General features: G+C 38.8%; 1 long non-coding RNA gene across 1 annotated transcript in view; it reads right to left on the reverse strand.

Moving 5' to 3' along the window:
* Window positions 1–10,307, reverse strand: part of LOC125645146 (uncharacterized) — a 30,484-nt gene extending 20,177 nt beyond the window's left edge. Inside the window, exon 1 of the long non-coding RNA XR_007359213.2 lies at window positions 10,221–10,307. This is a non-coding gene — a long non-coding RNA (uncharacterized LOC125645146). The remainder of the gene's footprint in view (window positions 1–10,220) is intronic.
* Window positions 10,308–13,028: the final 2,721 nt, after the last annotated feature.

The following is a 13,028-nucleotide window of genomic DNA, read 5'->3' on the forward strand; positions in this document are numbered from 1 at the left end:
AGGACAAGGAGTAATGGTCTCAAGTTGCAGTGGGGGAGGTTTAGGTTGGATATTAGGAAAAACTTTTTTCACTAGGAGGGTGGTGAAACACTGGAATGCGTTACCTAGGGAGGTGGTAGAATCTCCTTCCTTAGAAGTTTTTAAGGTCAGGCTTGACAAAGCCCTGGCTGGGATGATTTAATTGGGGATTGGTCCTGCTTTGAGCAGGGGGTTGGACTAGATGACCTCCTGAGGTCCCTTCCAACCCTGATATTCTATGATTCTATGATTTTACTGAAAGGTAGATCTATAGTGCTCCTACAGTATAATATCTAAGCAAATTATCTTGACGGATACATTTAGTTACCAGTAGACACAAAATAATGGACAAACATAGACCAAATATTTCTGACTTTTTGGTCAAAGAAAATGGATAATGTTTTTACCTTTATAAAGCAAATGGATCTGAAAGTGCTTTGCAAACTTTACAGTCTTTGTAAAATATTAGAGAAAAGGTAGCACGATATATTTTCACTGATATGATGGGGTGGGAAAATGAGAAATGAGATGATAGAGGAGAGGATCTTAACACCAGATAAAAAAGAAATTCGGCACTTAGATACCAAGGTGATAGGCGCTGTAGAAAGACCTTAGATAGATGACAGGTTTCAGAGGAACAGCCGTGTTAGTCTGTATTCGCAAAAAGAAAAGGAGTACTTGTGGCACCTTAGAGACTAACCAATTTATTTGAGCATAAGCTTTCGTGAGCTACAGCTCACTTCATCTGATGAAGTGAGCTGTAGCTCACGAAAGCTCATGCTCAAATAAATTGGTTAGTCTCTAAGGTGCCACAAGTACTCCTTTTCTTCTTAGATAGATGGGGATACTCTCTTGAATGGGGCAGGAGAGAGGAAGCATGAGATGAAGTTTTAAAGGGTTAACATCTTTTGGATGTATATAAAGATGGAGAAGAATGTTATGCACGTGGTATGAACTAAATTTAAGGTCAAAGGGAAGGTGGCTGGACATCAGAGTGGCTGAGAGAGGAGACAATTAGATTATACAAGAAACACACTGTATAATTATGCAGCTTGGTAAATCCTCACACTCAGGGCATGTCTTCCCAGAGATGGACCCATCCCATAAAGATTCAGAATACTTCTCTAGCAAGCACTGTTATTTCATAATATTGCTGAGGTACATCAATTAGATTCTGTCAGCATTCTCATTAATAAGCCCTATATTTCCAATGACGTGTAACTCCAGTGTAAGAACTCCAAGTGGGTTGGTACTTGGCATCTTAGTAGTTCTCAAACTGGGAGGGCATATTTTTATGCATTTATTACCATTATTTAGTTCCCTTGTCAACTCGTAAATGTGAGTTTATTAAAAAAACCAACAGCGTGGGTTCAAAATCTATACCAGGAACTATTTGGAAACTTGTTTTTCAACAGTCAGTCTTCAGCTTAAACCAATTTAACAACCCACATTTTTAGCATTTTGTGTTAGAGATTATGGTTTTGCTTTTAAGGATTTATGGAGCTTTTAAGGATGTACTAAGGGAAGAAGGTTTGCGGTAACTGCAAACAAGTTAGGCCGCTTGGAAGAACAATATAGAAGGAGCTTCCAAGAATAATGTATGTATTTTCTGTATAGAAAATAGCTGCTTTAAAATAAATTATTATTGCAAATGTGAACCCAGAGAAATATGGAAAAAATACAATTAAGGCACAAATCTCCCCTATCTGGGCAAAACTAAGCCCAATTAGATGACATGAGGGGCTTTTTGAAATGAGGATTTTTAACCCAATGGAAGCTAACAGATCCTGCCATAACTTCAGAATGGGTTTCAGACCATCCTTGCACCAGTCCATCTCCATGTAACAGTGTAATGTTTACAGCAAACAATCCCTGTAAGATGCTCATCTGGCAATTATGTATGCATAAGCAGCTTTCTTAGTCTTTTGGTAAGCCATTCTCCTTTACAACCTATTTTACTGCCTTTCTCCAGAACTGACATAAGAACAGATATATAACTCTTCAGTTCTGCAGTGCCCAGCATTAGATGTGTTTTAAAGGAAGTCTTATGCCTTTTAGAGGAAGTCTAGGCTCTTATGCCTATATGTGTCACAGTTTCTTCAGTCCTTCTTTCTCCTCTCTTATTGCTCAGTCTCCTCTCCATGAGACTCCTACTTCTCTTTCCTCTTAGATTCTCTTATTTGAAAAAGAACATCTTTATTGCCATAACTCCTAGCCCCATTATTGCAGCTGCAGAGGGCTCACCCTAAGCAAAGATGTCCAGATGTGATTTCCTATGGTTCCTATGTCCCTACAACAGACTCCGGCAATGCTTTATGCTTATCAGGCTCTTCGTTGTTCTAGAAGAAGGTTACATAAAATAGTTATACACATGCTAAACAAGTAGAAGGTGCCAAGTAAAGTACCTTAACATTCATGTAAAAATTAATTCATAGTATCTGGGTCAGTATGTAACTATGGAAGTATCTTAGAAACCCTGTGCAGTATTTTCACTTAGCATATAAATTATATGCAATTTCTATAAAAGAAATCATAGGTCAAATTTTCAGAAGTTCATGCATCCACAGGACACAACATACAACAGCTTATGCACAGCATATCAGGATATTTGGCTGCCAGCACTGCGCACACACAAATGTGTGTGACTGAAAATGTGACCCTTTTAGCTAACTTCTTCTAGAAGAGACCAGCGGGTACATCTAACCCATTGTTCTTTTGCCTGCCTATTCACTGGCCATCTGACACACATGAGTATTTTGTTTAAGAATTGCATCTCATTCATTATGCTAGTAAATATACTGTAAAGCGCCTTATAAAATGTTAGAGGGCAAACTTATTCCTAGCTATATTTCCCTTTGTTTTGTCATACTGCAGTAAAAGAAAAACGAATGGTCTCTGTATAATCGTTCTAATGTCCTGAATGGAGACAAACACATTTGTTAGCACTTAAAGAAAGATCAGGAATAGAAAACACAAAGGATGACAAAATATCTATATTCTGTTTTTAATTATCTCCACAAAATGTTGCATGCCATAGTCAAACCATACAAAAACAACCCAGAGACTATGGGCTGAGAAGGTTCTGACATTTTAGTCAGTAATTACTATGCATCTCGAAAGCTCGATATACCAGAGCCATAGAGAATAAATCTTATGGATCAATAAACTGAGAGTTCAAAACCAGGTTTCTGGTTCTTGGAAGGGAAAAAAAAACTAGTTTAAAGAAATTTATTCACGGCATTTATTCTAAAATTCCTAACTTCTTTGGAGTGCAAATAGCTATGCTTCAAAGAGCATGAAAAAGCTTGGTATACCTCATGGGAAACGGAATATTGCTAGAGCCCATGTAAACAGGAGTTACACTGAAAAGGATATCTTGCCTATTGGCTTACCACCCAATAGCACTCAGAGAGCCCATCATCCAGGGAGAGAAAGATTCTTGTACAGAGCTGAAGAGTGGCATGGAGTGAATCCTCTCTCTCCTGCTACATATTCTGAATAAGATAAAGCCACAGCACCACCATAAAATGAACCAGTTCCTTTATTCCAGAATTCCACTGCCCAGTGTAGAAGTGCTGGCCAAGCTGCGTGGTTAACATTATCTGGCAGTATTAATGCGTTAAATCAGATCCAGTTATTCAAATGTAAATCTCAGATGCAGAATCTTGCTTTCAGTGCAAACTATACATGTATACAGAGTGGAGAATAGTGCTGCCAAGATGAAGGGCTTGTTAGGGTTTCTGCACTGTTCAGACTTATGCCCCTAGATCTGTTACATGACTTCCAACATTAGCTAAAATATGTAGATATTGACTCCCTCTACTCAAGAAAATTAGCTGTGTCAGTTTACAAGAAGCAATATTGCAAATGGTTTTATTGTATTGGTCGGTGCCAAACAATTTGAATAGGACAATGTTTTTAAAACAGTTTCTGCAAAATATTTTTGAGACCAACCATAAGAAATGCTCTCTCCATTCATACCGCCTGGCACTGACTTGCCAGATCAATTTTCAGATCAGTTTTTAAAAACTGTTTCAGAAATAGAGTGATTTTCTTAAAGATTGAGGCCCAGATTTTCAAAAGTAACTATGGCCCCATCTGCACTAGGAGCACTTTACCAGTACAGCAATCCCAGTATACTATAATGGCAAAGCATTCCCAGTGTGGAAGTAGCTGTACTGGCTATTCACAGGTATAATAAAACCATGAATGAAACAAGCTATCCCGGTAAAAGTGCAGACTTATTGGTATAGGGGGATGCACACTGGGGCCTTTTCCTGGCACAGCTTTGTCAGTCAGGGATCACACCTCATCACACCCTGACTAACGTAGTATAACAGCTGAGGTGTGGAGTGCAGATCTGACCTATGTCCCAATACTCGCTAGTCCTTCACTTCATTAATACAATTAGGAATGAACATAAGTTTATCTGAAATAGTAACAATAAAATTCTACTTTTAACATTTCCACAGTCCCTAAATCATTAATTTTAGTGAATGAATATAGGCCTTTATATAGGCCCCAGTGAAATCCTGCCCATCTCACAGCAGTTCCTGCTTCATTGTGTGAATGTAAATGAATAACAATCTGATTTCCATTACTGTATATTGATGCAAGGACACAGAGCACTGTAAATTACATAAATACATTATGCCGGAATTGCTAAATAAATTATCCTTTTGAAAGGAAACCTAGATGTATGATCTGCAACAATATGAAGCCCTTCAAAAATGCTGCCTCTTGCAACTTGTTTTTCATTTTCAAAGACCAGTCAGTCCCTGACCCACAAATTTCAATCCCCATCATTTTATCATTCCAGTGGGGAATGGCATGTTAGCTGTCTGGTAAAGTGTTTGCTCAAAATGGGATTAATTAGGAATTGACTCCTCTTTTATTATTGAGTCTCTTACTTCTTATTTTTTCCATTAAGCAAATTTAATTTTGACTGGCCAAAGCCTCAGTATCTGCCATTCTTTTACAACATTACAGTTTAATGGCCAAAATGTTCAGACTAAAGTAAAGCACCTAAAGCCAAATTTAGCCACCCATATAAAAGGGCTAAGTGGGTCTCTTTTTTCCCTGACTTTATTTCTTTTCTCCACCCAAGATGCTGTTGCCTCCAGTATTAATTAATGCCACTTGTAGTCTCAGTTAATAGGGTTACTTGAAATCAACATAAGGTGCTCTCTACAAGGTAGATGAGTACCTACATTCTGATCCAGAAGCAGTAGCATTAGACCAGAGAGCCTCTCTGACTGGGCATGTTCGTAGAGTCTTTCAAAAGAATTCCTCCGCTCTTGAAATTTATTCTTTCTTACAAGACATTCTTTCACTAGCCCTGGGCAAGCTATTTGACATTGGTCTGAACTAAGTAAGGGCTGCAAAAGCAATTACAGTGGAATTTGCTTTTAATTAACCTCTCTTTCTCATAGTGATCAGTTAGCTACCATAAAATGATTAGTATCTTATTTCCAAACCTGTCATTCATTGTTCTGCTATTTGGTTATTCGCATCAAATGGTTTCACCCATTCCGCCACCAAGAACTTGAGTACTAATTGCCTTGCCATACAGACTTTCTGGCCGATGTATAAGGATTGGGACCCAGGACTCTCATTAATGTTAACAGATCTTTAAGTTAAATTTTTACCAATATGTCAAGCAATGAAATGCAGATGATTACTTTGCTGTCTAATTGGTCACTTATGTCATAGCAGTGTTATAACTGTAGTCATGTCAGCTTCCATCTGCTTTCTCCAGGTTCTGTGATAGCAGCTAAAAACACTTCTGGCCATCAAGAGTGAGATATTTGCATACAATTCAAATGTGGGTAACCATTTTTTTTAAATCAGTTCCTCTTAGTATATAAATGTAAGTCGGTCCACCATAAGGCAGTTAGATATGCAATTTAATATACAACTATATTCACACACAATGAACCAAAAGACTAACATTTAAAATCACTTCATTACAATATCACTTTTGTAGTTAGCAAGAGAATGAATGCATTTTGAATAACCATTTTCTTTCCCTTTCCCTTAATTTCTTTTTATATTGATTTCAGCATGAAAAGAGGAACTAGTAAATCAGACAGTCATTTCAGTCTATGAAAGGTCCAGCAAATCATGCAACTTTTATATCTCTATGTTTTTGAACATAAGCTTAAGAGCCTAAAAACTGAGTGCATGTGCTATTAATTTGAAAACAGGCAGTTCACATAACTGTTTAAGGACCTCAAAAGCAGACTCAGACATGCAGACCCAGGTGCACTGCATGAGAGAACTACAGACATCACTACTATGTTCAAAACACAAGGAGATAATGTGCAAAAACAAATGTCAAGATTTTGAACTAATGTAGACTGTTACTAGAAATGTAAGCATTTGGTTTACATTAAGTCCATTTTAAGGCATGCTTATATAACTAGAGAAGACAGAAACAAAGGCATAGAATTAATGTGCCTATTTTACATAAATATGAAATGGAAAACCATATTTTAATGTACACTATAGTTATCAGTATTGCTGGCTCCTTGAGTGTGGCTCAAATGTACTCTCTGCATATGGAATATTTAAAAAATAGCTTCCTGCTTGATGGTAGCATTGTAAGCTGGAGCTTCAGATGTAATAAATAGTGTGGCTTAAAACAGTTTTAAACACTGCAGGGCAAAGCCATGTCTGTTGTAAGCTGCATAATTCCATTGACTTCAATAGAGCTGTGACCAAGTAACTCAGGTCTGATCTTGGCCTTTTGTCTCATTTACTTATTGTTCAGAATAGGAAAGAAAACTTAATGAAGAAAGGACATCAAGAAAAGTGATTTCCATGGTCTCTTAATGATCTGTAATAATAAGGTTCTTATTTCCACAGCTCATTGCTCTGATACATTGTCCTTTCTGGGTAACAGCCAGTTCCTGGTTATAAGGATCAGCCAGGAACTAGCATGGCAGTTTGTTAAATGCATTGAGAACAAGTTCCTCTATGGAAGGTCCATTTTGTTTGATGATCTTATTCATTTTAAAGAAGGTTGAGCAGTTTTTGTTCTATTCTTAATTGGCTCAGCAAAGTGGAGATGTTGCTGAGCAAAATGTCATTAGCTAGAGATATCTGGCCAGATCTTTTAAAATCACAGTCAATACTGTCTAGCCTGTTAAAAGGATAAAATCTCTGAGTTATTGGCACAGCAACCAGAACCCAAACAACAAAAGCACACATGATGATATATGTGATTGAAATGTGCTTATGCATGGGACAAAGCAAGATCTTGCATGTTAGCTCAGCGGCTTGCTCCTACTAAAACAAAACAAAAAAAAACCCATTTTTGAAGGGTTAAGCTTAAATTCAAAGCCCCTTGAAAATCCAAACACATTCTATCAAGCAGCTTCATGAGGAGACAGCTGATGCCCCTAGAAGACAGCTTCGGTAAAACCACCAATGAAATGTAATCAAGAGAACATTTACAAACTACGGTGTTTTGGAAAGCAGATGGAAATGGAATGCTAACATTTAAAAGACATTCCGCTCCTGGAGGTTTAAGGGACTAAACGAGTGAGTCACAGTGCTGTTTTGTTGCAACACATCATACATACATACATAAGCATGTGCTGTCATCACTAGAAAATCCAAACTGTCTTGTGCTTTCAAGTTTTCAGTCAAAGATTTCACAAAGTTCCATCAGCCACATAGTGATCAGAAATGGAAGGCTCTGCATTGCATAAAAGAATATCAACTTCCTAAAGACCATTTGGATGCTGAAGGGTGAGAATGTTAGGACCCAGCTACTGGAATTTCTCGCTAAAGGCTTATGCCCCTCAAACTAGGACCTGAAACTGCAAAATGTGTGGTGGGAACAGAAGCTTGGGTAGAATCTCATTGAAATCCTGAAGACATATTAATGTTACAAGCAATAAAGAGAAGAGATTTTTAAAAATAGAATGACTATGCTAAGGAAGATTAGAGAGGTATCAAAATAAAGAACTCAATAATAGTGGGAAATTTCAATTATCCCCATATTGACTGGGTACATATCACCACAGGATGAAGTGCAAAGACAAAATTTCTCAATACTTTAAATGACTGCTTCTTGGAGCAGCTGATACAGAAAACCACAAGGGTAGAGGCAACTCCTAATCTAGTCCTGAGTGGAGTGCAGGATCTGGTCCAAGAGGTAACTATAACAGGACCGCTTGGAAATAGTGACCATAATATAATAACATTTAACATTCCTGTGGTGGGAAGAACACCTCAGCAGCCCAACACTGTGGCATTTAATTTCAGAAAGGGGAACTATGCAAAAATGAGGAGGTTAGTAAACAGAAATTAAAAGGTACAGTGACAAGAGTGAAATCCCTGCAAGCTGCATGGACACTTTTCAAAGACACCATAATAGAGGCTCAACTTAAATGTAGACCCCAAATTAAAAAACACAGTAAAAGAACTAAAAAAGAGCCACCGTGGCTTAACAACCATGTAAAAGAAGCAGTGAGAGATAAAAAGGCATCTATTAAAAAGAGGAAGTCAAATCCTAGTGAGGTAAATAGAAAGGAGCATAAACACTGCCAAATTAAATGTAAAAATGTAATAAGAAAGCCAAAAAGGAGTTTGAAAAACAGCTAGCCAAAAGCTCACAAGGTAATAACAAAATGTTTTTTAAGTACATCAGAAGCAGGAAGCCTGCTAAACAACCAGTGGAGCTCCTGGACGATCAAGATACAAAAGGAGCACTTAAAGACGATCAAGTCATCGCAGAGAAACTAAATAAATTCTTTGCTTCAGTCTTCACGGCTGAGGATGTTAGGGAGATTCCCAAACCTGAGCCATCTTTTGTAGGTGACATATCTGAGGAATTGTCACAGATTGAAGTGTCACTAGAGGAGGTTTTAGAATTAATTGAGAAACTTAACAGTAAACAAGTCACCAGGACCAGATTGCATTCACCAAAGAGTTCTGAAAGAACTCAAATGTGAAATTGTGGAACTATTAACTATGGTTTGTAACCTGTCCTTTAAATCAGCTACCATACCCAATGACTGGAAGATAGCTAATGTAACGCCAATATTTAAGAAGGACTCTAAAGGTGATCCTGGCAATTACAGACCAGTAAGTCTAACATCAGTACCAGGCAAACTAGTTGAAACAATAGTATAGAATAAAATTGTCAGACACATAGAAGAACATAAATTGTTGCGCAAAAGTCAACATGGCTTCTGTAAAGGGAGATCATGTCTTACTAATCTATTAGAGTTCTTTGAGGGGGTCAACAAACATGTGGACAAGGGGGATCCAGTGGACATAGTGTACTTAGATTTCCAGAAAGCCTTTGACAAGGTCCCTCACCAAAGGCTCTTACGTAAATTAAGTTGTCATGGGATAAGAGGGAAGATCCTTTCATGGATTGAGAACTGGTTAAAAGACAGGGAACAAAGGGTATGAATAAATGGTAAATTTTCAGAATGGAGAGGGGTAACTAGTGGTGTTCCCCAAGGGTCAGTCCTAGGACCAGTCCTATTCATTTATGCATAAATGATCTGGAGAAAGGGGTAAACAGTGAGGTGGTAAAGTTTGCAGATGATACTAAACTGCTCAAGATAGTTAAGACCAAAGCAGACTGTGAAGAACTTCAAAAAGATCCCACAAAACTAAGTGATTGGGCAACACAATGGCAAATGAAATTTCATGTGGATAAATGTAAAGTAATGCACATTGGAAAAAATAACCCCAACTATACATACAATATGATGGGGGCTAATTTAACTACAACTAATCAGGAGAAAGATCTTGGAGTCATTGTGGAGAGTTCTCTGAAGACGTCCACGCAGTGTGCAGCAGCAGTCAAAAAAGCAAAAACGGGAAGTTCGGAATCATTAAAAAAGGGATAGAGAATAAGATCTATCTTATTGCCCTTATATAAATCCATGGTATGCCCACATCTTGAATACTGCGTACAGATGTGGTTCCCTCATCTCAAAAAAGATATACTGTTACCCTGGGTTCTTTCAACCCAAAGCTCTTGGTAACTTTTATTCTGTGCGAGGTGGTGTCAGGAAACAAATCAGGGGAGATACGGCCGTCCGACCGATAGATGGCTGGCACAAACAGGGCAACACAAGTGTGCTTTCACTTAAAGCTAAACTTTACTTAGTCTCAAGCACCTATACACACATCCGCAACAGGTTAGTAAAACACCCCCAACCCTTGATAATTACCAAAGCTGAGTGTGGCTCTCGAGTGGCACAGTGGGCTGCCGGTGGGAAACACAAGATGCATCCAGAGAGAGAGTCCAGTCCTGAAGAATCCCCCTACCTCAAACTTTAGCCCCTTATTTATACATGAGTAATAGAATGACATGTCCCTTAAAGAAAACTTGTTAAGCAAGCAGTTCCAATGGGCAAGCAAGAGGCTCCTTCTGATTATCGATTAACCAGGTGTGGATTTTTCCAGAGTTTGCAGCCTTGAGGCTCCAATAGACATTCCTGGGGCACATCCTGCTCTTCTAAGATGCATGTATCAGCAACTTCAACACAATTCTTATCAGGAAGGATGCGGGGTCAAGCTGCCCTCTCTGTAGCACTCAAGAACCCCCCTCCCCTCCTGCCTTGGTTAAGCTAAGCCTGCTGACTTGGTTAATTTACAGCCTGCTGACTTGGCTGCTTTTAGCAATAAGCCATAGTGATTTCAGGCACTTTACTGGTTTGCCAAAGTCTCCCCTTACAATACTGGCATTAGAAAAGGTTCAGAAAAGGGCAACTAAAATGATTAGGGGTTTGGAATGGGTCCCATATGAGGAGAGATTAAAGAGGCTAGGACTTTTCAGCTTGGAAAAGAGGAGACAAAGGGGGGATATGATAGAGGTATATAAAATCATGAGTGGTGTGGAGAAAGTGAATAAGGAAAAGTTATTTACTTGTTCCCATAATATAAAAACTAGGGGCCACCAAATGAAATTAATGGGCAGCAGGTTTAAAAAAAATAAAAGGAAGTTCTTCTTCACTCAGTGCACTGTCAACCTGTGGAACTCCTTGCCTGAGGAGGTTGTGAAGGCTAGGACTATAACAGGGTTTAAAAGAGAACTGGATAAATTCATGGAGGTTAAGTCCATTAATGGCTATTAGCCAGGATGGGTAAGGAATGGTGTCCCTAGCCTCTGTTTGTCAGAGGGTGGAGATGGATGGCAGAAGAGAGATCACTTGATCATTACCTGTTAGGTTCACTCCCTCTGGGGCACCTGGCATTGGCCACTGTCAGTAGACAGGATACTGGGCTGGATGGACCTTTGGTGTGACCCAGTGTGGCCATTCTTGTGTTCTTATATACTATTAATTACCAAAGCCCAGAAGGGATGATGGGTTAGAGAAAGAAAACTAGAAATAATTTGGGAACTTGTCCAGAGAGAACGAGGAGGGAGTTGCTTAGAAGCCTGGTCAAAAGTATCAATAAAGCATTGCATCTGGATGCAGTATGGTTTGGAATATCTTGAGAATCAACTATATCTCATATGTTGTATCAGTGCCATCTGAAGAAGATAGCCCTGAAGAATTTTTATGATAATTTTTTTCTACTAGATTGGTAACATTTATCTCATCCTTTATAATAAAAATATGTATAAGGGATATCAAATCTCTTGTTCTACAGAACGATGGACTAGTTCATCAGCTGCTGTTAATTGGCAGAGCTGTGCTGAAGTCCCTGAAACTATGCCAGTTCTCACTGGTGATCTGGCCCACTTTACTTGATAGACTAATACATTTTACCCAAAATCATAAGGATAAATATTTCTCTCTCTCCATCTCACTGTATGAGTTTTTAATTCCCTGTATGATTCTAATATCTTCCATTGTTGTATGCAGTATTGTTTTATCCATGTTGGTCCCTGTATATTAGAGCGAAAAGGTGGGTGAGACAATATCTTCAGGCCTGAAGAAGAGCTTTTTGAAGCCTGAAAGTTTCTCTCTCTCACCAACAGAAGCTGGTCCAATAAAAGATACCTCACCCACCTTTTCTCTCTGAATCTAAGTCAAATAAGTGTGTTTTATATTTTGTTCTAAAGACTGTGAGTTCTTTCTGGACATAAGTCAACCACTAACTGCCTGAAGTTAGGAAGAAACTTCTTTATATGCATGCTACTGCATTATTGTCCATTTTATGTTTCTTGCACCTTTCATTGCATCATCTAGTACTGGCTAGTTTGAGAAACAAGATGCTGAACTAGATGGACCATTGATCCTATCTAGTATGAAAAGGTCTATGTTTCTATATTCTTGTGGGACATATTTTTTAAAGCCACTGTCACATCACCTGCCCTAGACCCAATTTAGGGAAACATTTTGCTCTCCATTTCATGGCTGTAAATCTGGAATAGCTCTATTGAAGTCACTAAAGTTACCATAGCTTTACAGTTATAACCGAGATCATAATCTGACCCTAAACTGGATTTAGGGCAGTGATAGCATAGCTAATGATATTACTCCAACTTTACAACTTTATATCTAAGATCAGAATCAAGCAGAAATAAATGGCAAGTATTTTAAACTAGCTATGAGGCAGGTAATATTTTCAGCAAATATATTTAGAGATATAGGATACATCTACACAACAACTAGATACCCGCAGCTGGCCCATGCCAGCTGACTTGGGCTTGCAGGGCTCAGGCTGTGGAGCTGTTTCATTACTGTTTAGACTTCCAGGCTTGGGCTGGAGCCTGAGCTCTGGGACCCTCCCACCTCATAGGGTCCTTAAGCCCAGGCTGCAGCTTGAGCCCAGATGTCTATACAGCAGTGAAACTGCCCTGCAACCTGAGTCAGCTGGGCCGGGCCAGTCGCAGGGGTCTAGTTGCCGGGTAGACATACCCTAAGATCTGTACACTGCTTGAAGAAAGAAAGTTTGGCTAATAAAACTCATAAGATCTTTTCATTTCCAGGAATGTGACTAAAGCTAGAATGTTCTTTCAGGCCTCAATTCAAATAACCACTGGAGTAGATGCCTAACTTTAAGCATGTGAGTAGCTCCATTGGCTT

This window comes from Caretta caretta, chromosome 11 (assembly GCF_965140235.1).
Source record: "Caretta caretta isolate rCarCar2 chromosome 11, rCarCar1.hap1, whole genome shotgun sequence".
NCBI classification, from domain to species: domain Eukaryota; kingdom Metazoa; phylum Chordata; order Testudines; family Cheloniidae; genus Caretta; species Caretta caretta.